A 23,360-nucleotide genomic window follows, 5' to 3' on the forward strand; every position below is an offset into this window, starting at 1 on the left:
GTTCAATTCAGCATCACTGACAAAGTACAGGTTTGAAAATGAGAAATTTCTTGATTGATCAAATACGAAACTCATAAAAATAAAAATAAATTATATCGAGTTTTGTTGTAGGTATTGAAAGCACAAAGGTAATTCTAATTAAATTTAGATTGCGCATTAAAATAAAATTCAAAGTTGCAACTTCGATTTTTTTTTAACTTTTTAAAGATTAATTAAAAAATCATGATTCATTTAAAATATTATGGGAGAGTGGGGAAACGTGGGTCACTCTAAATATCTCAGCTCTGTGTTAAGATAAAAATCTCAATTTAACTCTCATCGTCGTCGCTTTGCGTAAGCATGTTTTTCTATATGTTTTTTACTTATGTTCGTATCATATGCTTCTTATGTTCTTAGAAAAATGTACTTACATATTTAAACAAGCACCCGAAAATTTCATCAGTGGGAGACCTAACCTACATTATTAAAATATGCTCATACGCTTATGATCTTAGTTTTGTCATTGTCTTTCACAAGGAAAAGGAATTTTTGATGAAACATCAATAAGTCACACAAACGCAAACAATTTGCAAATCATAGCTTGTGGGGAATCGTGGGCCACATTCTGTGGAGTATCTTGGGCAACCTATATTTTGGTGTCTTTATACACATTCAGAACTTAAAATACGTTTTTCCTTCCTGCAAAGTATTCTTATGCCAAAAAAAGAGTTGTGAAAAACATTTTGTCCTTTTTTTCTAATGCGATAGAGACTAACATTAGATAATCCTACACATAGGAACTATTCGATCATACACAACTTTTTTTTTTATTTCCTCATCTTAAATTGCTTTAAAATAACTAAATGAATTATGAAATTTCAGCTTTCGAACCTTTATTTGAAATTTTTTTTCAATGTTCAAATGAAAGCATTTTTGTCAAAAAAAAATGCAGAATTTCCTTAAATAATTTTAAACCTATTTTCGAAATTTTCAGAGCACAAAAGTAATTCAAAATAAACTCTTGAAATAATTTCACCTCAACAAATTTAAACTTTGTAGCTATGTGGAATTTATCAAAATCCTTTTGAATTAGGAGTTAAGGATTGAGAAATACAAGAAATACAAAATAAAATTGGGGCTGAAATTGGTTTCTTGAAGAATAGTTCATATCAACATGAAATTTGTTACTTAAATTTGTAGCTTGGTTATTCAATTCGTGGACGACTTTGATATTCTTTCGATGACACTGACTACTAAACGTTGGTCAGGATCGAACTGAAATGACTGAAAATTACCAGCCTTGGATATAAACGATTTTTATAAGTGATTGATAATAAAATTATGGATGAACTTGCTTAGATACATTTCTTAATAAAACCAATTTTTAAGACGAGATATGACACACAGATTTGAGTTTCATTTCAAAAGGTTTATTAAATTGTAAACATAAGCTTCAATTCATTGAATGAAATGTCTCAGGCCTTATCACTCCAGCCTTATCTCGTCTTAAAAATTGGTTTTATTAAAATTAAATAATAAATTGTAATTATTGTGTATTTCAATGTATTAATGTAAATGTAATTGATGTAAAAATTTAGGGTAATTTTTTGACATGTCTGCTAACATTTATTATGAAACACCTTTTCATTTCTTGAAATTTCACTTGGAAAAAATCTCCATGTGATAAACCCCTAAACCCCCCCCCCCTTGCATGGCCTCGACCGTAATCTACAGTACCGTTCATAATTGTATAGAAATTGGTCGCATTGTCACTTCGACTTTGAACTTCCATAACTTTTTACTCTAATGATATTTTTTGATCAAATTTTTTGCGTTAGATAGAACAATTATCACACTATAATACCACAAAACTTGAGCATTCTGGGGTTTGTGTGGCCTGAGATACAGTAATTCTACGAAAATCGGACTTTTTGGACTTTTCTCATTCAAACAGCAATATCTCAGAAGCTACGCTACATTTTTTATTGAAATTTTGCAGAGTGATTGTTGAAAAATAAAGCTAGCATGTCTGATTTTTTCGAAAGATTCTATCGATGAGATCAAAAGTTACGCGAGGTGAAATATTTCAGGCATGAACTTAGAAATGCGATTTCTATAGAATTATGAAATTTTGTGGTATAATAGTGTGATAGTTGATCTATCTAATGCAAAAAATTTGATCAAAAAATATCATCAGAGTAAAAAGTTATGGAAGTTCAAAGTCGAAGTGTTAGTGCGCGTGCTTCCAATTTCTATACAATCATGAACGGTACTGTATGTTGGTTATTGAATTTGTCGGTGAAAAGTGATGTCCTTTTTAGCAGGGAAATCTAAAGATCATGAAATTTTTATAGATGTATAGAAAGTTAGAAGAAATGGAAGATGGTGAAAATGAGCGGGTAAGATTTATTTAGAAACATTATCATCAAATATCAAATTTTTAATAAATTTCATTATCTTTCATTTCTTCATTATCTTAAGATGTTCCTACTCAAAAGGGTGTCGGTGAAAAGATGAAGCCGATAAATTAAATAATGAACATAAGATACCACCAACTTTTTAAATTTCCAGCCGAATACAAAATGATTATCATTAGCATCTGAACACGTAACAGTGATGCAACTCACGTATTGAGTATAAGTGTTTTGTATGGTTAAGTTAGGATTTTCCTTAAGAAGGCCATTATACCCTTATCTCCCCTATTTGAATTTTTTATAAGTTCTATTATAGTTAATCGTCAAAAATCACTTTTCCCGTTTTCTCTGGAACAGTTGTATACGGATTGATCTATAAACTTGAGTGAAATATCTTTTCAATGATTTGACATAAATGCTTTGAAGACCATACGACTTTGTAGGCTAGCTACCAAAAAGAAGGTTATTATATGTTAAAATAAGGCACACTCAGCTCGGTTTAAAATCTACGAGACATTTTCCTGAGAGGTTAATGGAAAAAGTGCAACTTTACAACTTTTAACTGACTAACGCCGCAATCCGAAAGAAAAAAACTTTCGGATTAAGAATGGCCCGGTCATAAAATTGCATAAATGAAGCACCTTCAACCATTAAGAAATACTCCCGAACCCGGTCCGGGTGAGTGATGAGATGTTCCCGAATAATTTCGCAACTCGTAAACGCCACCCTTGGACACTTACCTCTCTAGACCTGCTGCTCGTTGCTAGATGCTGCATCTGCTGCAGATTTTAGTATGTGCGCATAAAAGTTTTTCCCACACCCCAGTGTAGACAGAGGCAAACGTTTCGTTGTTTTTTCGGTATGTTCTCATCAACGGCGTCCTCTAGATGCAGTTGCAGTTTCGACCATCTGGAGCAGATTAAGAATGTGCACCGTCGTAGATAAATCGGTTCCATCTGCTGCCACACTACTATAGTATATCTCTACACAAATTCGCTACGGATCTAACTAGTAGATATAGAAGAAGCAAGGTGCCGCTGTGCTTGATGCACTTAGAGACACACTCACTCGGTTCACTTAATCACTCCGGGAGCTGCATGATTTTATAGCGCGCTTTGGGTGCACCCTTTCAAGGGACTCGCTGATTGATGCTTCAATTTGGAGTGGAGTGGTTTGCACAAATCGGCGTGTGTGGTGTGCTGGGTATAGATTCAATTTTCACAGAACCCGCTTCCTTTTTTCTTCACTTTGGATTCCCGAGTAATTGAGCACATACATCACATGCAAAGGTAGCTAGCTACATTTGGTTAACGGTTATTTAGTAAAGTAGGGTGGCAGCGAAAGTGATCATATTAAATTAAAAGAAAACTGATGTGGATGTGTGGTTAACATTTTATTGATTGGCCCAATAAAGAGGCTTGTGCCAAATTTTAGCTCAGTTGGAATGGAAAGGCATTTTTAACCTCAAAATGTTCAAAGTTTCAAGTTTTGACACTCAAAAATGTAAGTTTTCATTTTGATACCAAAGACTTAAAAAGGCAAACAATAGAGCGTAAATCGTCAAGTTTTATTTTTTTTTGACCGATAGTCATTTTTTAGGATCCAAACGATTTCTTGAACTTTCCCAGTTTGATACGTTTATTTTCCACCACCAGGGGTAAAAATAGATAAATTTTTGTATGTTTTATTATTTGACTTAAAATTTTAGATCAGAGTGTCTTTTTTAGTACGAATCCAAAACAAAACTTCGGCACTTCTTAAAAATGTTTACATTATAGAAGAGACTCTCCTCTATACAACAAACTTTTCATCAATAAAAAATCGGAAGGGCCAGAAGACCTTTTTTTAAATTTTACGGACAAAAGAAAACTTTTTCCATTTAAATTTAATTTATTCCACATTTTCAAACATAACTGATTTGAAATAACATTGGTACTTTTATTTCATGTTGAACCTTCAAAACCTCAATTTTTTTTCGCTGAAAATTCAAAGAGTTTTATTAAAAAATACCAATTAAGTTCTTCGAAAAAATGTATCGTTAAGAAAATATATTTACTATTTTTTTAAAAATGGCAGAATTACATGGGCTTAATATATAATTTAATGACTTTTTCAGTTGCAAATATTGAACATATTTGTCGATTTGTTTACGATTTTCCTTAGCCCACATTAGACGGGGTCTATTACTAGGTTGCCAAAATCACAGAAAAATTTATAATTTCAAAGATTTTCGAACCAATTTTCATCACAGAATCTGTGTCACAAAACACAGAGTTTTAGAAATATTCATAGATTTCACATAATTCAGAAATTGTGGACGATTTAAAATTTAATTTTTGATGCCAATATAAATTTTGGATAGTTACCTTTCAATTGGAAAAATGTGAATAAATTAGTAATGTTATTTGATTTCTTTTTTGAGAAAATATAAAAATGCAATTTGACATGACTTTTGAATGAAATTACTGAAAAAAGTATCACGGAAAACCGTCACAGAGTTTTTGGGTAAGTTCACCGAAAGTCAAAATTTTTTTTCGCCTAAACACAGAATTTTTTCGGCAACCTTGATCTATTATTCGTTTTTACTTCCTTATAAAAGATCTTTTTTTCTTTGAAAAATACCAGAGTGGTGGTCAATTTTAGACCTAACTGTCAATAGCTATTTATGATTAAAAAAACACATGGATCTAGGATTTTAACGCCATAAAAAAGTCTCAAAAAAAGGCTCAAAACAGTCTCTTTTCAGTTTTCTCACGTTCAAAACTTTTCTTGGATGTAGCTTTTTACAATTGCTTGTCAAATATGGTATAGTATGGATTGTTAGATTAACATATTTTGAAACATTGAGTAAAGCAAAGTAAAAATTGGCTTTGGTTAAGGTTGATTTACCTCAACTCCGTCTGTAGACAGGGTGAGGTTTTGAATGGTTAACAATATTAAATTTAAGATTTTTTTATATAAAACAACAAATAATATACAGACATTTTAAACATTGGAAGGTCAGCATCCCTTTTTTCCGTTAATGTTTTATCTGCGAAACATTAGTTAAATTAAAAAACTTTAGAATGAAGGTATAAACTTCGTTTTTTTTGTGTAAATCTTAAAATAAAACTTAAACATTAATTCTTACTCGCTTATGGTTTAAATGATCATTGGCTTTTCAGAAGGTCATATGCCAAGTGGCAATACCTGACAGGTTGCATTGAGCCTTCAGAGTGACAGAGATTTTGAGACATTTTGCTAAATAAAAAATACAATGACCGATTTTACATTAAAAATTATCTTTGGTTTACTTAGTTCAAAAATGCTCTGAACTAATGTAATTAAACTATCCCGTTATCAGTCGACTATTTTCTCGGGCAATCGCTCGAAAGACTAACTGGGCTGGATTTACACATGATATCGTCAAAATTGTTGCCAGATAATTCGCACAAGGAGTATTTTAATTAAAAGTAATAGAAAATCAAGTTTAAGATTTGACAAAAAAGACTTTTCCAATTGGTATTGATATAGACTACATTAAAGAATGGCATTATAGATTTTGGCGTCATGAATTCGAATTGTACTTCGTCAGATTTTGTCTATCACCCCTAGTTTTGATACTATGGGTCAGAAAAATTTGAAAGCTACCAATTTTACTGCGATCATTTATTGATAGCTGATAAACTAATAAACCAACTTATAAACCAAAAACTGATTTTGAATCTTTTTTATTATCTTTTATTCAATGAAGGATCCAGATTTTGTTTAAATTTTTCAGTTTCAAAGATACAATGTTTTGAAAATAAATGTAATTATAAAATGTTTTGAAAACTTAGTGGAAATATTGTTGACATCACAAGAGGGCGTTTTAAAGTTTTTGATATCAAGTCCTTCGTTTATTTACAACTTCTATGGAGACAGTTTTTTTTTTTTTGTTTCGATTATAGTCGTTTTACCATCTTTATGGCATTCGCGACTTTATCAACGGTGCAGTTGGCAGATCGTTATTGAAAAACTTATCTGGTACAACTGTGTTCGATGTTTGCTCTTGGGCTCGAACTCACGGACATCGGCTCAGGAGACAACAGACTTGCCCACTGAGCTATATCACAAGCCCTATATGGAGACAGTGCATTTCATTTTTGTTTGCCATTTCCATGAAATTTTGTCAAATTTCTGGATTCTCGTAAAATTGAAAAAAAAAACAAAAAGAAACCTTATGTAACTATTTCTCAGAACTAAACATTACTCGCAGCCATCCAGAAAGTTGAACATTCATTCTAAACCTTTGTTTTCAATATTTCTATTTTGTATGTATGTATGTATGTAGATAATCCACCATGGGTGCACGGATTCACCGCAGTTTCGCCAACGTATGCACTAAATTGCATTCTTTAGATTATAAGTTCGGCCAATCTTCAATGCAAATTAGCACATACCCGACACCATGGCTTCGTGTGAACTGTCATGTAATGAATGAATTTCGTGTATGTGTATGTCTTATTTGTAGAACGAGCAAACAGTTTCGCAACCGTATAAAATTCATAACATTTTCAGTGCTATGAATCTTCGACAGGTATTCCGCATACGTGTAGATACCTGCCCAGCTGGCAACTGATTGAACGTTCTTATATCATATGATCAATAAATGAAATAGTTATACAACAGCATAATCTCACCTTTATACCCAACTTACCTCAAGACACACTAAGCTTACCTTTAGCTGTAACCGACCTTAACCAGTATCATAGCCATATTTATTTCCATCTGATCTAAAATAAACAATTTTTGAAGTATGTATGTATGTATGTAGGTAATCCACCATGGGTGCACGCAATTAACCACATACCCGACACCATGGCTTCGTGTGAACTGTTATGTAGTGAATGCTTAGCGTGTAAGTGTATGAGTTATTTGGATGAACGAGTCAATCACTTACGTAACTGTTTTAAAATCAATAATATTTTGAGTGTCATTAATTTACGACAGGTATTACGCATACGATTAGATACCTGCCCAATTGGCAATTGATTGATCGATCTTATATTTTTACATTTAGCGAGAAAAGTGTTATATAATGACCATCTTACCTTTTAATAAAACTGTCGTCTTATCTTTCAAAACAACTCAAATCTTACCTGCTGTTTTACCCTCAATTTCGTTTACCGACTATTTTTTCATGTCTTTACAGTCTTTATGATTAATCGATTTTCACATGACAGTCCATGGTTCCAGGTGGTAATAATTCAGTATGTAAAACCAAATTCATTGAACTTTACCAACGAAATAATCACCCACCCTTTTCCTTCCCCAGTCATTTTTCACTCAACGATTTTTATTTTTAATCAATCGTATTCTGTCTTTGTTTTCATTAAGTTCCTTCCGCAAGTTTTATTAAACAACAAAGGATTTAAACGTGCGTATCTACTTTTAAGCGGTTGACCTTCACATCGCGGACACCTACTTTCTTCCTGCTGTGCAGCAAAAACAGCTTCTCTTACCTTTATTTAATTTCACGCTAAGCAAAAACGAAAAAACCCATGCCAAAATTAACAATTTACGCTAATTGTTTCAATATAAGTAATCCACCAAAAACACTAAAAATGTCTTAATTCAAGAAAACACATCGAAGTCATATTTAGGATATTTTGTCAAACGAATTCAGCATGACTTAACTCCTTTTTCTTCAGCCGCGTTCATTACACCCACACATCTAAGTGGATCGATTTCTCAATAATCGCCATTTCACTAGAACTTTTTTTTTCAGCGCACGTCACACTGCTCGAATTCTCCCAATTTGCGAGCACACTCTTTGAAAACGCCACCAGATCGAACAGAAAGCCCCTGGTTCATTCATTTCTAAGACCATCCCAAAAACGAACATAGTAGTAGGCTGTGGAATTTTGAAATTTGCATCTGCTCGAATCTTTGCTTGGCCTCCCTTTAGTCCATTCGCTGATTGATTTGCCTTCCTCACTTGCACCTCACTTCCTCCGCATCAAGCCCACCGCACAGAAAGTAAGCCATCATTTACAAGAACCATCAATGGAGCCATTATTTTTTTCACTTTTTCCATCGGATCACAACATTTCATACATTCCTCTATCATTTAAGCCTTTCAGGTCCTACTCTAAACCTGATTTTTTCCTAACATCCTTCCGTTTACACAATGCACATGTTACAGGTTACACCTCAACTCTTCTTCAAATGCCAGGCCATTTTACTTCATAAAAAACCACACTTTTCCAACATTTAATGGCATTAATATCGGTCTTACACAGATGATCTTTTAATCTTAACCTTCTCACTGCCTGTTCCACTGCCTGCCAAATCTGTTTCATGTTTTCAATATTTCTATTTTGTATGTAATTATTTCTCAATATTGTTTAACAAGTTGGGAAAAATGTGTCCTTCAAGGACTAAAAAACAATTTTTCACTTTAATCATAAATTATTGATTATAAGTTTTTAACTATTCGAAACAAAAGGTTCAAATTTTGATAATTTCATTCAATAAAATTTACAATCTAGGACGATGGCTTAAAACTTTAGACCCATCAGTCAAAGAAGAGTTCCAAAAGCTCCAGAATTCTGAATCATTTTTCATTGTTTTGTTACAGAATTAAGTTTAGATTGAAAATTGAAATTCTTCGCTGAAATGGAGAAGCTCAGTAAAAAAAGAGATGTAAATGATTTTTTTTTTTTTTGATTTTCTGCCGTACACCATCAAGTATAATATTGTCATTTATAAAATGACAATTTTATCGAGAGATTCCTTAATGAGCTCAAAAGTCGATATATATTTTTTTTTTCACAAGATATTGAAATTCTATTTATTGGTTGATTTTTGAAACCCCGCTTCGTTCATTTAAGAGTGAATGCTTTAGGTCTTTAAAATTATTAAAAAATGGAATTGGATAAGAAAAGGTGCTCTTCAGTAATTTTTGAATATTTTTTAATTCATGTGTAAGTGTTTTTGTGTCATTTCATGGTTAATTTTTTATTACATACATTTGTCATTTTTGTTGTTGTTCTTCTTTATATTTGTATCACTTTTGTTTCATTTTTGTGTCATTTTTGTGTCATTTTTGTGTCATTTTTTGTGTCACACATTTTAATGTCATTTTTATATCATTTTTGTGTCATTTCTGTGTCATTTCTGTGTCATTTTTAGTATCATTTTTGCGTCATTTTTGTCTCATTTTTGTCATTTTTGTGTCATTGTTGTGTGTCATTTTTGTAATTTTTGTGTCATTTTTTTGTCGTTTTGTGTCATTTTTGTGTCATTTTTTTGTCATTTTTGTGTCATTTTTGTGTCACCTTTGTGTCACTTTTGTGTCAATCTTATAATTTTTGTCATTTTTGTCACTTTTGACAATAGTTCATTTTTTTCATTTTTGTCATTTTTGTTATTTTTTTAATTTTTGATATTTTTTTAATTTTTGTAATTTATGTAAATTTGTAAATTTGTAATTTTTGTAATTTTTGTAATTTTTGTAATTTTTGTAATTTTTGTAATTTTTGTAATTTTTGTCATTTTTGTAATTTTTGTAATTTTTGTAATTTTTGTCATTTTTGTAATTTTTGTATATTTTGTCATTTTTGTCATTTTTGTAATTTTTGTAATTTTTGTCATTATTGTAATTTTTGTAATTTTTGTAATTTTTGTAATTTTTATCATTTTTGTAATTTTTGTAATTTTTGTAATTTTTGTAGATTTTGTAATTTTTATAATTTTTGTAATTTTTGTAATTTTTGTAATTTTTGAAATTTTTGTAATTTTTGAAATTTTTGTAATTTTTGTAATTTTTGTAATTTTTGTAATTTTTGTAATTTTTGTAATTTTTGTAATTTTTGTAATTTTTGTAATTTTTGTAATTTTTGTAATTTTTGTAATTTTTGTAATTTTTGTAATTTTTGTAATTTTTGTAATTTTTGTAATTTTTGTAATTTTTGTAATTTTTGTAATTTTTGTAATTTTTGTAATTTTTGTAATTTTTGTAATTTTTGTAATTTTTGTAGTTTTTGTAATTTTTGTAATTTTTGTAATTTTTGTAATTTTTGTAATTTTTGTAATTTTTGTAATTTTTGTAATTTTTGTGATTTTTGTTATTTTTGTAATTTTTGTAATTTTTGTAATTTTTGTAATTTTTGTAATTTTTGTAATTTTTGTTTTTTTTGTAATTTTTGTAATTTTTGTAATTTTTGTAATTTGTGTAATTTTTGTAATTTTTGTAATTTTTGTAATTTTTGTAATTTTTGTAATTTTTGTAATTTTTGTAATTTTTGTAATTTTTGTAATTTTTGTAATTTTTGTAATTTTTGTAATTTTTGTAATTTTTGTAATTTTTGTAATTTTTGTAATTTTTGTAATTTTTGTAATTTTTGTAATTTTAGTAATTTTTGTAATTTTTGTAATTTTTGTAATTTTTGTAATTTTTGTAATTTTTGTAATTTTTGTAATTTTTGTAATTTTTGTAATTTTTGTAATTTTTGTAATTTTTGTAATTTTTGTAATTTTTGTAATTTTTGTAATTTTTGTAATTTTTGTAATTTTTGTAATTTTTGTAATTTTTGTAATTTTTGTAATTTTTGTAATTTTTGTAATTTTTGTAATTTTTGTAATTTTTGTAATTTTTGTAATTTTTGCAATTTTTGTAATTTTTGTAATTTTTGTAATTTTTGTAATTTTTGTAATTTTTGTAATTTTTGTAATTTTTGTAATTTTTGTAATTTTTGTAATTTTTGTAATTTTTGTAATGTTCTTAATTTTGGTAATTTTTGTAATTTTTGTAATATTCGTAATTTTGGTAATTTTGGTTATTTTGGTAATTTTTGTAATTTTTGTAATTTTTTAGTTTTTGTTATTGTGATAATTTTTATCATTTTTGTCATTTTTGTCATTTTTGTCATTTTTGTCATTTTTGTCATTTTTGTCATTTTTGTCATTTTTGTCATTTTTGTCATTTTTGTCATTTTTGTCATTTTTGTCATTTTTGTCATTTTTGTCATTTTTGTCATTTTTGTCATTTTTGTCATTTTTGTCATTTTTGTCATTTTTGTCATTTTTGTCATTTTTGTCATTTTTGTCATTTTTGTCATTTTTGTCATTTTTGTCATTTTTGTCATTTTTGTCATTTTTGGCATTTTTGTCATTTTTGTCATTTTTGTCATTTTTGTCATTTTTGTCATTTTTGTCATTTTTGTCATTTTTGTCATTTTTGTCATTTTTGTCATTTTTGTCATTTTTGTCATTTTTGTCATTTTTGTCATTTTTGTCATATTTGTCATTTTTGTCATTTTTGTCATTTTTGTCATTTTTGTCATTTTTGTCATTTTTGTCATTTTTGTCATTTTTGTCATTTTTGTCATTTTTGTCATTTTTGTCATTTTTGTCATTTTTGTCATTTTTGTCATTTTTGTCATTTTTGTCATTTTTGTCATTTTTGTCATTTTTGTCGTTTTTGTCATTTTTGTCATTTTTGTCATTTTTGTCATTTTTGTCATTTTTGTCATTTTTGTCATTTTTGTCATTTTTGTCATTTTTGTCATTTTTGTCATTTTTGTCATTTTTGTCATTTTTGTCATTTTTGTCATTTTTGTCATTTTTGTCATTTTTGTCATTTTTGTCATTTTTGTCATTTTTGTCATTTTTGTCATTTTTGTCATTTTTGTCATTTTTGTCATTTTTGTCATTTTTGTCATTTTTGTCATTTTTGTCATTTTTGTCATTTTTGTCATTTTTGTCATTTTTGTCATTTTTGTTATTTTTGTTATTTTTGTTATTTTTGTCATTTTTGTCATTTTTGTCATTTTTGTCATTTTTGTCATTTTTGTCATTTTTGTCATTTTTGTCATTTTTTGTCATTTTTGTTGATTTTGTTTTTTTAGTCATTTTTGTCGTTCTTTCAAAATAAATTTTTGGTAGAAATTTTTTGTTGAGTTGAGACTATATTTCGACTTTTTTTGCATTCCTTAGCCATTTAGCACCAAAATCTTAACTTCGATTTTAAAAATTTATATTTTTTCTCTTTTGGTGATTTTTGAGGGTTATAAATCTAAAATTTGAACGTCTTGAGGCATCCCTAATGAGATCCAATTGAATTGAAATTTGGCGCAGTTCAGGTACATTGTCGGTTTCTCTTATTCGATAAAGAAATTTTTCCAATGTACCCGTTGTCGCCCTAATATAAAAAAAGATAGATACCTCGATTCATATATTCACGAGTAAGTAATCCAATTCCGAGTAGTAAGTCGAGAGCGCGGTTACATTCAATCGAATCGATTATCCTCTTGAATTAGTGATGAATGCTCCTCCTCCGCTGATAGACGGCGATTTCATTTGGCCGCGGCGCCATGTGGGTGAAGTGTTAAACTGGCTGGACCAATAATTTCTTTGGCTATTTCCGGCGCTCCATTTCCACAGTGACATACGATCATAAAAATATGCCCTCACGAATAACTTTCCAGACGGCCGTTTTTCTGAGTAATAAAATCCGCCTTTATTGTAGATTGTATGTTTCGATCGAAGGAAATTTTTTCTTCTTTCCGAGGATGAAAAGTTTTCCAATAGACTGGATTTTGTCACTGCTTCAGGAAAACTTGCAAGTCACCAATTCAATTTCGAAGAACGGGAAACTTGACGAGCTTTTCGCGAAAAACACCAAACAATTTCACTCGATAAAAGACAGAGCAATTTTTTGATTCGGTCGTTTTTCATCACTCAACTTGGTTTCTTTGTCGAGAAATCACTCTTTATCGCTTGATTCACTTCTCGGTTTCAATACACGATTACGCACTTTTCCATTATCACTCAAGTGGAAAATCATATCGTGGCTCCAATCCTGGGCCGAAAAAAGGTTTCAAACTCGATGAGACCTTTCCGTTTGTGGGTGGAGGTTTCAATCCGCAAAATCAACCGGTCAGGGTTGGAAAACAGACCCAAATTCACTTATTTTCTTAAGGAAAAACACCAACAACATCACACAACATCTCCAAAGGCTGAGCGCTACCGTAGTGTTGTTGACCACTCAACTCCAACCCCAAAACAACAAACAGACCCCTATCAAGCTCCAAGAAACCTTCCCGGCGGGAAAGTTCAAAACCCGGTGCTCTACAATTAGGCCTCCGAAGACGACTTTCAGCGATATCACACCCGGGACACGTTTGCCTGCGCGTGAAAGCATAAAATAACCAAGTTCACTCCTCCAAACCAGACCTGGGAATCCCTTAGATCTAGCAACCTCTTATCAAAATGGCACTCGGGATCCCTTGAATCGCACTCAAAAATCTCGACTCACGACAGCCCCTGCGCTCTTCCAAGTCAGGAGCCAAGAAAAATAAACTCCAAAGATTCCAAAGACACATTCATCCACAAGAAGAAGAAAAATCACCAAGCACCAACAACTACATACATCCAGGCGTGGATCAGAAAAGTCTTTAACACCAAAGAAGCCAAAAGCCTAGAAGGGCAATCCGTCGATCCGTGGTCCGTCCTTCAAAATCCGCACTTTTCGATTGGGCGCTCCCACGAAAGCGAACTGTTCGCGGCAAAGTTCAAACGGATACTGAACTTGAAAACCGACTCCAGCCAGGCAGCAGCTCAGCCTGCCTCAAATTGAAGGGGGATAAAAAAACTATTACTACCATTTTCCTTCATTCACGAAAAACGAACCCCCTTGCCAGTTGTGATTTTCCGAAAGCGCGCCCCATCTCTGCCGACAGCAGCAAAACAGCTGGTAGACGGTTTTCCCCGGTCATCATCCCCCCTTTCATCGTTAAGTTTTCTCACTAGTCAGGCTAAGATCTCACTGACACACGACTCGGAAGGAACAGGTGGTCGGTAATCGGTGGGTGGTGCGATGGGTGGGAAAAATATGCCACGATGCACGAGATCGTGCTCTGTTTTGATTCATCTCCGACTTCGGGTGCAACACTTTCGTGTTGCACCGGAGTATTTGGGTAAAGTCGCACTTGTAAATCTCTCTACTACTCTCTTGAGACATACTTTTTTGTTGTGTCGCACCGATGCGTATTTTCCGAAGAAAAGTCATTTCAACGCTTAGTCTCCCACCCGAAGAAGATAGAGACCCCAATCAACATATCTACAACGACAAAAAACAACTGTTGGAGACATACAATTCGGTACCGGTAGCGTTAACGATTGTTGACTTTCATCATTATTAGGGTATACGGAACGAACGGATTTTTGACGAAGGAATCGATTTGTCCGTGCTTCGATAGGATATTTATCTTCCTAGTTTAAGTCATCAATCTGCACCAAACAGTGCAGTGTTATGGTTTTTTTTCATGCTGAGCTAAGTCGGGTTGTTATGCTGACTGGTCTTTGGATGAAAAATGACGGTCAGCTACAGTCTACAGATTAAAAAACGAACTCACACATATAAGATCTCAGTGAAACTTCATATTTCTATGAAGAGATCTAATTTACTTAACTCTAAGGCGTACTTCTTTCAAGGATGTTATGGCTAGCATCTTACAAATGCCAAAACCACCAGACCATATGTGCCGTTATCGGGATTCGATCTCATGGACTCTGGCTTAGAAGACTGGAACGCTATCCTCTATGCCACGACCGGCGGCAGATTGCAAGTGATAAATAAAACAATGTGTGATTATAGATTTTTTTTTAATAATTGACTAGCCAATTTCTTTTCAATAGAAAATCATATTTTTAAAATCATTGACACGTGCGGCGAACATGATTAAATGAATAAATTTATCGGCGATTAAAACTTATCATCAACCAATAATTTGACAAAAATGGGGGTTAATAAAAATGGGAATATACAAATTACGATTCGCTCAGATAATTTTCGCAAAGTAGGGACGCCGAGTAGATAAAATGTGAAAAATCAACAAGTAGCCACTACTCTAAGCGAAACCCAAAAATTGCAATCATCGCTAGAATCGGGTGCGCATCTAAGAAAGCACATGTAAGTCGGTGTGGTGCTACGTTTTTGCCCGATTGCGTATTCACAATACACAATCCAACTGGCCGGCTGTGTTTAGGAATGTGTTGATCAAAAGTCGATCACACTTCCTATACAGAGTAGTCTGTTGTACGGCAAAGGCGTACCACCACACTTTCATGCTTTCCAATAAAAAATGCCCTAGACTTACAGTTTCAACACCTATCCAAACTTTATCCTACGAAGCTCATCTGATGCTTGCCTATCCGCCTATTCTTCATTCCTTTACAAAATTCTACCTAGCATTTTCATCTCGCCGCACGTGTCAATGAACATGATTAAATGAATAAATTTATCGGCGATTAAAACTTATCATCAATTTTTTCTTTCATAAAGCCACTAATATCAACAATACTGTTGATGATGCGCAAAAATGATGTTCAGATAGCAAATTTTTTCATCTTTAATATGCAAAACAGAGATTTCAAATTACTGCTATGCAGTCCGAGATATTTCTATCTAAGTACATGTACTTTTTTAATTTTCCCAAAATTTCATATTTGGAGCATAACTCAAAAACTGTTCTACTGAGATTTTTTTGAATTTCATTCTCGGATTCAGCGCCCGATTTTACATTAAAAATAAAAGTCGGTCAATAAATTTCACGATTTTTTTTTAAATTTTGTAAACCAGTGCACAAGTTTACAGCATTTTTGAACTCAGTAAACTGAAGGTCATTTCTAATGTGAAATCGGGCGCTGAATCCAAAAATGAAATTTAAAAAAATCTCAGTAGAACCGTTTTTGAGTTATGCTCCAAATTTGAAATTTCGGAAAAAATAAAAAAGTTCATTTACTTAGATTTAAATATCTCGGACGGCATAACATAAATTTGAAATCCCTTTTTTGCATATTGAAGGTGAAATAATTTTCTATCGATCACCTGAACACTGTTTTTGCGTTTGACCAGCAGCATTGTTAATATTAGTGACTTCATGAGAGAAAAAAATTATAAAAACGCATTTTTTTAGAGAAAATTTTGCTTCAACGAAAGTTTTAGACTCAATGGTAGCATTCAAAAAATCTGATTCGCTTTTGCGCTTGAATGTCAATTTAAAACAAATATTTCAAGTGGTTATTTATAGAAATCGGTGGAAAATTGAAGAAGCTATTGCTACTTTATCATAACAGTAATTTTTGTAGTTTTTAATAAAAAGTAAAAACTACTCATTGCGTGTTGGACAAAATTTGCGGCCTTTGAACTGCAATAACTTTTTTACTTCAAGTCCAATCATGTTGCAGTCTTCGGGTGAAATATTTGTCTCAACTTAGGCTTTAAAAAAATTAACCATAAAAAACAATCGGCTAGTGATGAAAAAAGTTATTGATGAAAAACCAGTATTTTTTTCCTCCCGGGCAGAAAACCTTAAAATTTTATTCACGTTTGAGACCCAAGCAACCCCTCCCTATGGTCAGATCTTCCTGAATCTTGGCATGTGACCTTCTGGTAAGCTAATAAATAATTTTGACTTGGAGCGAGTAAGATTTCCCATGTGTTATTCTTCCTATACTGTTATAAATGTACTGCGGTTCGTTAAATTAATAAAAACTTCAAAAATTACAGTTATGGTAAAATAGCCATAACTTCTTTAATTTTCAATCGATTTTGATAAACAACCACTTAAAATATTTGTTTTAAATTGACATTAAAGCGCAAAAGAAAATCAGATTTTTTGAATGCTACCATTGAGTCTAAAACTTTCGTTGAAGCAAAATTTTCTCTAAAAAAATGCGTTTTTTATAATTTTTTCTCTCATAAAGTCACTTATATCAACAATACTGTCGGTCAAACGCAAAAACAGTGTTCAGATGATCGATAGAAAATTTATTCACCTTCAATATGTAAAAGAGGGATTTCAAATTACTGTTGTGCCGTCCGAGATATTTTAATCTAAGTACAAGAACTTTTTTAATTTTTCCGAAATTTCATATTTGGAGCATAACTCAAAAACGATTCTACTGAGATTTTTTTTAATTTCATTTTTGGTTGGTCAGTTAATCAAGTTTACGATTTTTTTAAAATTTTGTAAACTAGTGTTACTGCAAGTCATTGAAAAGGGTATGATCATGTAGTATCCGGACACTTCATTTCGGTGATAGCTACGTTACTAAAGCTCGTTTATACAAATATTTAGCAGCGTTGTGTTGGTTATGAAAAGGACTATCTTGCCAATTTTTTTCAGATTTTTAGGTTAACGTGTTTTTTTTTCTATAGATAATTTCAATGCTTATGGTTAAAATAATTTCGCCCATTGGTTCAGAAATTCTTCATTGTCGACTCGAAAACTCATGAACTGTTGGTTGTTTTCTGAATGTTTTTGCACCAAATGGTTAAGAAGTATAAGAAATAGACTGAGTCGATTTGAGGCCATTTATGATTTTCTCAAACCCTGAGGACTAAAAGGCTGCGATTTGGTTCAAAACTCATTCATAATTTTTTGCAAAATTCTTACGGTACGTTTACATGAATAAATTTTTTTATTTATTTTCGTTTGGGAAAATTGCATATTTAGTACTGAAAAATGGAACCAAGCCTGCTAATAATTTTTGTGCCAATTTACAAAATCTCGAAAGGAAATTTTCCGCTGACCAACTTTGCTGTTTAACAGGGTTATGTCTTTTGGCATTGACTAACAATAAATTCAATTAACACCACGGCTGGGTGCCTAGTGAGGTTTCGCATGAATACTTTTCATACAATACTTCGCTGGACACAAGCAGTGGTTTCAATACAAAATATGCAGTTTTCCCATACAAACCTAAAAGATCAAATTTACTCATGTAAACGTTACATCAAAAATTCTGCAAAAAAATATGGATGAGTTTTGAACCAAAACGTAGCTTTTTAGACCTCAGGGATGGAAAAGTTCAAAAATGATCCCAAATCCACTCAGTCTTAAAAGAAGCCTCTCTAGAATGCTCACGAAATTCAAACAAGTATCGAAGTGGAACCCTTAATCTGAAAGTCTATGGTTATTGAAGATAACTGAATGCAGGCTTCTTAACTATGCAGCAAATCCGTTTCCGGCAGGTAAAAAGTGTTACCTGACAAGTAGACATCAAGTAAATAACTAATAGTGAGCAGTTCCATAGATCGCAATCAGTGCAATCGGTTTTTACGCAATGTGACAGATTTGTTCTGAAAGACAAGGAAATTTCTGTGAAAACTGAGTTTTAGAGGTCAAATTTTTCGAGGTGCCTACTCATGAAAAGGTTCCAACCAGATTCCAATTAGTTTTACAGGTGAATTTGTGTAAAATATCATGATTTTGCAAAAGGTTTTGCTTCTGTGGTAAAAATAATAGATCAATACATTACTGAAAAAATGTGTAAAGATAAAAAATAGATTTTATGATAAAGTTAGAGTATTTCTTGTACTCAACGATATTTTTTTTATATTTAACATTAAATATCACATTAACTCCTTTATTTCTTTCATAGCAGGATTTTCGATCAAATGAATAGTTTTTAAAATACACACGTTTGGATTCTAAATCATCATAGCCATAGACTATAAATTTTCAAACGTTTCCATTAGAATTTTCACTTAAATCAAAGTTTGCAACTTACCCCTTTTTCCTAGAAGGGTGAAATTTTTTTGTAGTTTTAAAAATGACTGCAATTTACAATTTAATTAAAATTTCGGATCATGCTATTATCAATGTTCTGGGAGTCATCGTGAAAAATATCTTTACGAAGAATTATGAAATCACATCTACTAGATGGAAATTCTAATATGTAACATAGTTGCTCAGTAAACAAACGTGGATGCTATTGTCATGAATACCGTGTAGGTTATTCAACAATTTTCAACTTTTTAAAGTTCTGTTTGTGCGCAAGAGTTCTTAAAATGACGAGAAAATTTGGGGAGCTTTTAAATTAATGGAAAGTTGAAATTTAAAGCCTAGTCCACACTAAGAGACGATTCGTCTCGAGACGGTCTCAGCGTCTCCCATTTTCTTCGGGAGACACTGAGACCGTCTCAGGTTTCCAACAACAACAACAGACAACAAAGTTCGTCTCATAACAAAAATCGCAGCTCATGTTGCCTAGTGTGGACTAGGCTTAATAAGATGACCCGTTATAATATTTGTTTTCTTTTTGCGTCGTCGTCAAACAAAATTCTGGATGTTATTTTGAATAATAACCAGTTTGAAGTTTTAACGGATATATAATTGAAAACAAGCTGCTCATGAAGATGGATTAAACGGAACAGAATTGCACCGGCCGGCGGCGTCATTACCTCGAGTACTGGTAAGATTGATCAAAATTTAGCTTAAGTTCTTGAAAATTGAAGAAAAAAAACAGTTAGGTATGTATTCATTTAGTTTTCTTTGCAGTTCGGATAAAAGCAAAATCTCAATTGAAGCCCTAATTGATTAGAGAGACCTGCAAGTTTTTTTTTAAATAATTCCATATGCTTTCGACGGAGGGCCAAGTCGAACTGGCTTGGAAGATCGTCTAGAAATTTGATAATCTACTGCTTTGCTTTTGTCCAAGTAAGGTTAAGTTAGTAGGTAATGATTTAAACAAATAGAATGCGAAAAAAATATAAATATTTTACACACATTTTAAATAATGAAAAAAACTTTTTGAGTTAAAACGGTACATTGAGGCATTGAAGCATCTTCATAGTATTGAATACTATAAAAGAAAAAGAACACATACAATTGAAAACATGCAAAGTGAGTCTTCAATATGGTTCAAAAAGATTTAGAAGCCATTTAGAAATTACTAACATGATAAAACTTGAATATACCATTGTACAGGGAGATCACCCATTATGAAAAGTGAGATGATCTTCAAAAAAGATTTTTATTAGAGGGGGATGGGAAAGATAAAAAACAATTTTATCATTTGAAGAAAAAAAAAAATTAAAGACACATTTTTTCAAGCTTCATTAAAAAATGGTGGGTGAAAATAATGTTACATACATGTAACATATGTTATTAAGCAAACACGAATGCCACAAGGATAAGGTTGCCAGAATTATTTCAGCATGTATCCGGGCCGGAGAAGTCCCGGCAGTTTTATATAAAAACCTGGAAAAATCTAAACAATTGATTTCAAAATTGACGACCAAAATCCGAGCAATATCCGGGATAATTTTGTCAAAACCCAGTATCACTCAACAAAAATCTATAAAAAAAATTAAAAAAAAAACATTTTTCGTCAAAATTAATTGACAGGTTTTAAGGCTTCCAAAAACGCTTTCATGATTATTTTTATGAAACTTTCTCAATAAAACCGTTTTGGAGGCAGTTTTTTTTGGTTTGATTTGGCAAATAAAGTTAATAAATCCATGCAGAAGCCGGGCATTTTTTCATGAAACCCGGGCTGCCGGGCCGGGCCGGACTCTTCCCAAATTTTGTATTAAATATCCGGGTAGAGCCCGATAAAACTAAGTAATCTGGCAACCTTACACAAGAATGATAAATCGTCGTTATTAAAAAAAAATTACAAATTATTAACAAAACCAATGTTTTAGTGTTTCACACCTACAATTCCAACCCAAAATGTGGAAGATAAAAGTCTTATCATATTTCAGATTCTCTTTTTTTTTTTTAATTTTTCGATTCATTAGATTTATTGGTTTAGTGTGATGTAGATTTATTGCATGCTATTTTTTATTTCAATTTATTCCCATTTATTATTTTTTGGCAATACAGACGTTCGAGTTTGGTAACACGCTCGTATATTTTGTGTTGCTAAAATCGAATGTTATCAATATCGAAGGGTTTTTTTTGCTAAACTTTTTTTTTACTTAACACTTCAAAAAACTATTGTTATTATCATTAACGTAACTTTTAGTCAATTTCCGATCATTTCCAGTATTTTTTAAATTTTTGATCATGGTTTAGCACACAACATAATAAACAAAACTGGAAAGTGCTTTTTGAAATTCTTCATTACAAAAGAAGGATTTCAAATTTGTTCCGGCCTTAGGGGAGAGGCGGGCTAAATGGGCATATTAAAAAAAATATTCATTTTCTTCCATATTCCAATAGAAAACTATAAACACATGAGCGGATATCTGTTTTATATACGTTAGAGCAATTTTTCTTTTAAAATCTCTAACAGCTTTTGTGAAAATAATGTATGATAAAAATAGTCAAAATAGCTGATTTTAGAAACCGGCGGACTGAATGCACATATTTGTGTTTTTAGGTATATTTCATTTACACTCGCAATATTTTGATATTATTTATTTGAAAATGGTAGAAACATGGCTGAAAATTTTGCAATATTTTAGATATCACGAGCTCTTTTGTTAGGTATGCCATATGGCTATATTTTATGATAAAATTTTGTTCATATTGTATTTTTAGCGGATCAGTATTAAACTCTTCATTTTTCACTGTAAGATTGTTATTTGAACGTAGATTTAATGTTTCAATGATAAAAAGCAAAAAAAAAATACGACTAATCTACTTTTTCTTGTCATAGGCTATCAAAACCTGTCTCTTATTCCAATATCTTATCATATACAACTTTTCCAAAAACTTCAATTTGTTGAATTTCCGATTTCCAGATGAATAAGAAAGAAAAACCATTAAAACTTTTGTTCACAGTATCTGTACGCAAGATAATGAAAGTTCAATTCATTTTAACAAAACTGACAAAAATCTTGTTTGAATTTTTTAATTTTTTTTTTACTTTATATAACAATTAATTTTTTTCATGCCATGTCAAAAACGTATTACTCTCAAACTAAACTGATTAGATATCTTAAATCTCCAGCCATATCGTCAATTGGCTGTAAACACATATTACTCAATATACGCATTTAGGAACACTTCCCCCGTTATTAAGAAAAACATCAAAAAGAAAGAGAAATAGAAATAAACCTTTGACGGCTAATAAGATTTTTTTTGAAAGATAACGCCAGATTTTGATGTTTTATCCATTTTTAATTCATTTGACATTAAAATTTCGATTTTTCCAATTTCCCTCGATCCTCCCTTAGGTGGATTTTGAGTGTCCAAAAACCGAATCTTTGACCGCTTTGAGGCACCCATAAATCAAGTCTGATTGAGTTGAAATTTGACACACGTCTGTTTTTTTCGGCCAATTAACAAAATGTATATGGTCGGTTTTCGAAATTCTACCTGTCCCATTTGGCTACCATACTAATGTCCATGCAAGGCGTGTTTTGAGCAATTTTTTATGAAAGATGAATATCTGCTGTGGTTTTTATCGTCTTAGGGTCTATTCTCAATTGTAATTTCATAGAATTTTGAGCAAAATTTCATCAATAATTCTACGTCACAGAACACAGAATTTGAGGAATATTAACAGATTTTTTTTTAAATTTTGTAAGTTTTTCCAAAAGTTCAATTCGTTATGTCAATTTCTAAGTTTAGATTAGAACAATATGATAAGATCAGTAAGGTTAATTGAGTTTGCTCAAGAAAAATGTAGAAAAACCTAATTTTTCGTAAACTTTGAATGAAACATAAGGAAATATCGTCAAAGAAAACCATCACAGAATTTTTGGATGAAATCATAGAAAGTCTGATTTTTTTCACCAAAACTTTTTTTTTCGGCAGCCTTGACTCAAGGTCGATGCCTAATATTCAGTCCGAGTATCATTTCTCCCCATTCAATTACAGTTTTGTATTCGTGATGGATCTGTCAACTTGTTCAATGAGAAAATTGGTAAACAACATTTATTCAAATTCGTTTCGTTTTTTTTTTCAAAATCAAACAAACTTTTAGATTTCATTTCCCAAGTTGTGTAAGCTCTCAAAAAAACAATCCATTACAGCTAACTCCAAACACATCGTACATTACATTTTGAACCAGTCATTCAATTCGGTAGTTTCGTCTCACGAGTCCGAACATAGTTTGTTATAGTTATATGTACGGGGTTCCCAAAGCTAGGAAAACTTTTCGGTCCTTGCTGCAGCAGAAAAGAAACTTGTTGACAAGTTTAATTCCACAGAAGGTTGCATATATTGCAATATGAAAAAGTCGGGTGCATGTGAGCCTGAA

The 23,360-nt window shown here is 31.5% G+C and overlaps 1 protein-coding gene across 4 annotated transcripts in view; it reads right to left on the minus strand.

The window, feature by feature from the left end:
- LOC129744217 (trissin receptor-like) overlaps positions 1-13,923 on the minus strand; it is a 198,567-nt gene extending 184,644 nt beyond the window's left edge. For 3 of the 4 annotated variants that reach the window (XM_055736631.1, XM_055736630.1, XM_055736628.1), the window contains exons 1-2: positions 12,582-13,923; positions 3,134-3,690 (exon numbers count right to left, since the gene is read on the minus strand). The gene's annotated coding sequence lies outside the window, so the exon portion shown is untranslated. The remainder of the gene's footprint in view (positions 1-3,133; positions 3,691-12,581) is intronic. The other variant, XM_055736629.1, reaches the window with a different exon arrangement.
- Between the last annotated feature and the right edge of the window lie 9,437 nt (positions 13,924-23,360).

The sequence above is a fragment of the Uranotaenia lowii genome, chromosome 2, assembly GCF_029784155.1.
Source record: "Uranotaenia lowii strain MFRU-FL chromosome 2, ASM2978415v1, whole genome shotgun sequence".
Lineage (NCBI taxonomy): Eukaryota > Metazoa > Arthropoda > Insecta > Diptera > Culicidae > Uranotaenia > Uranotaenia lowii.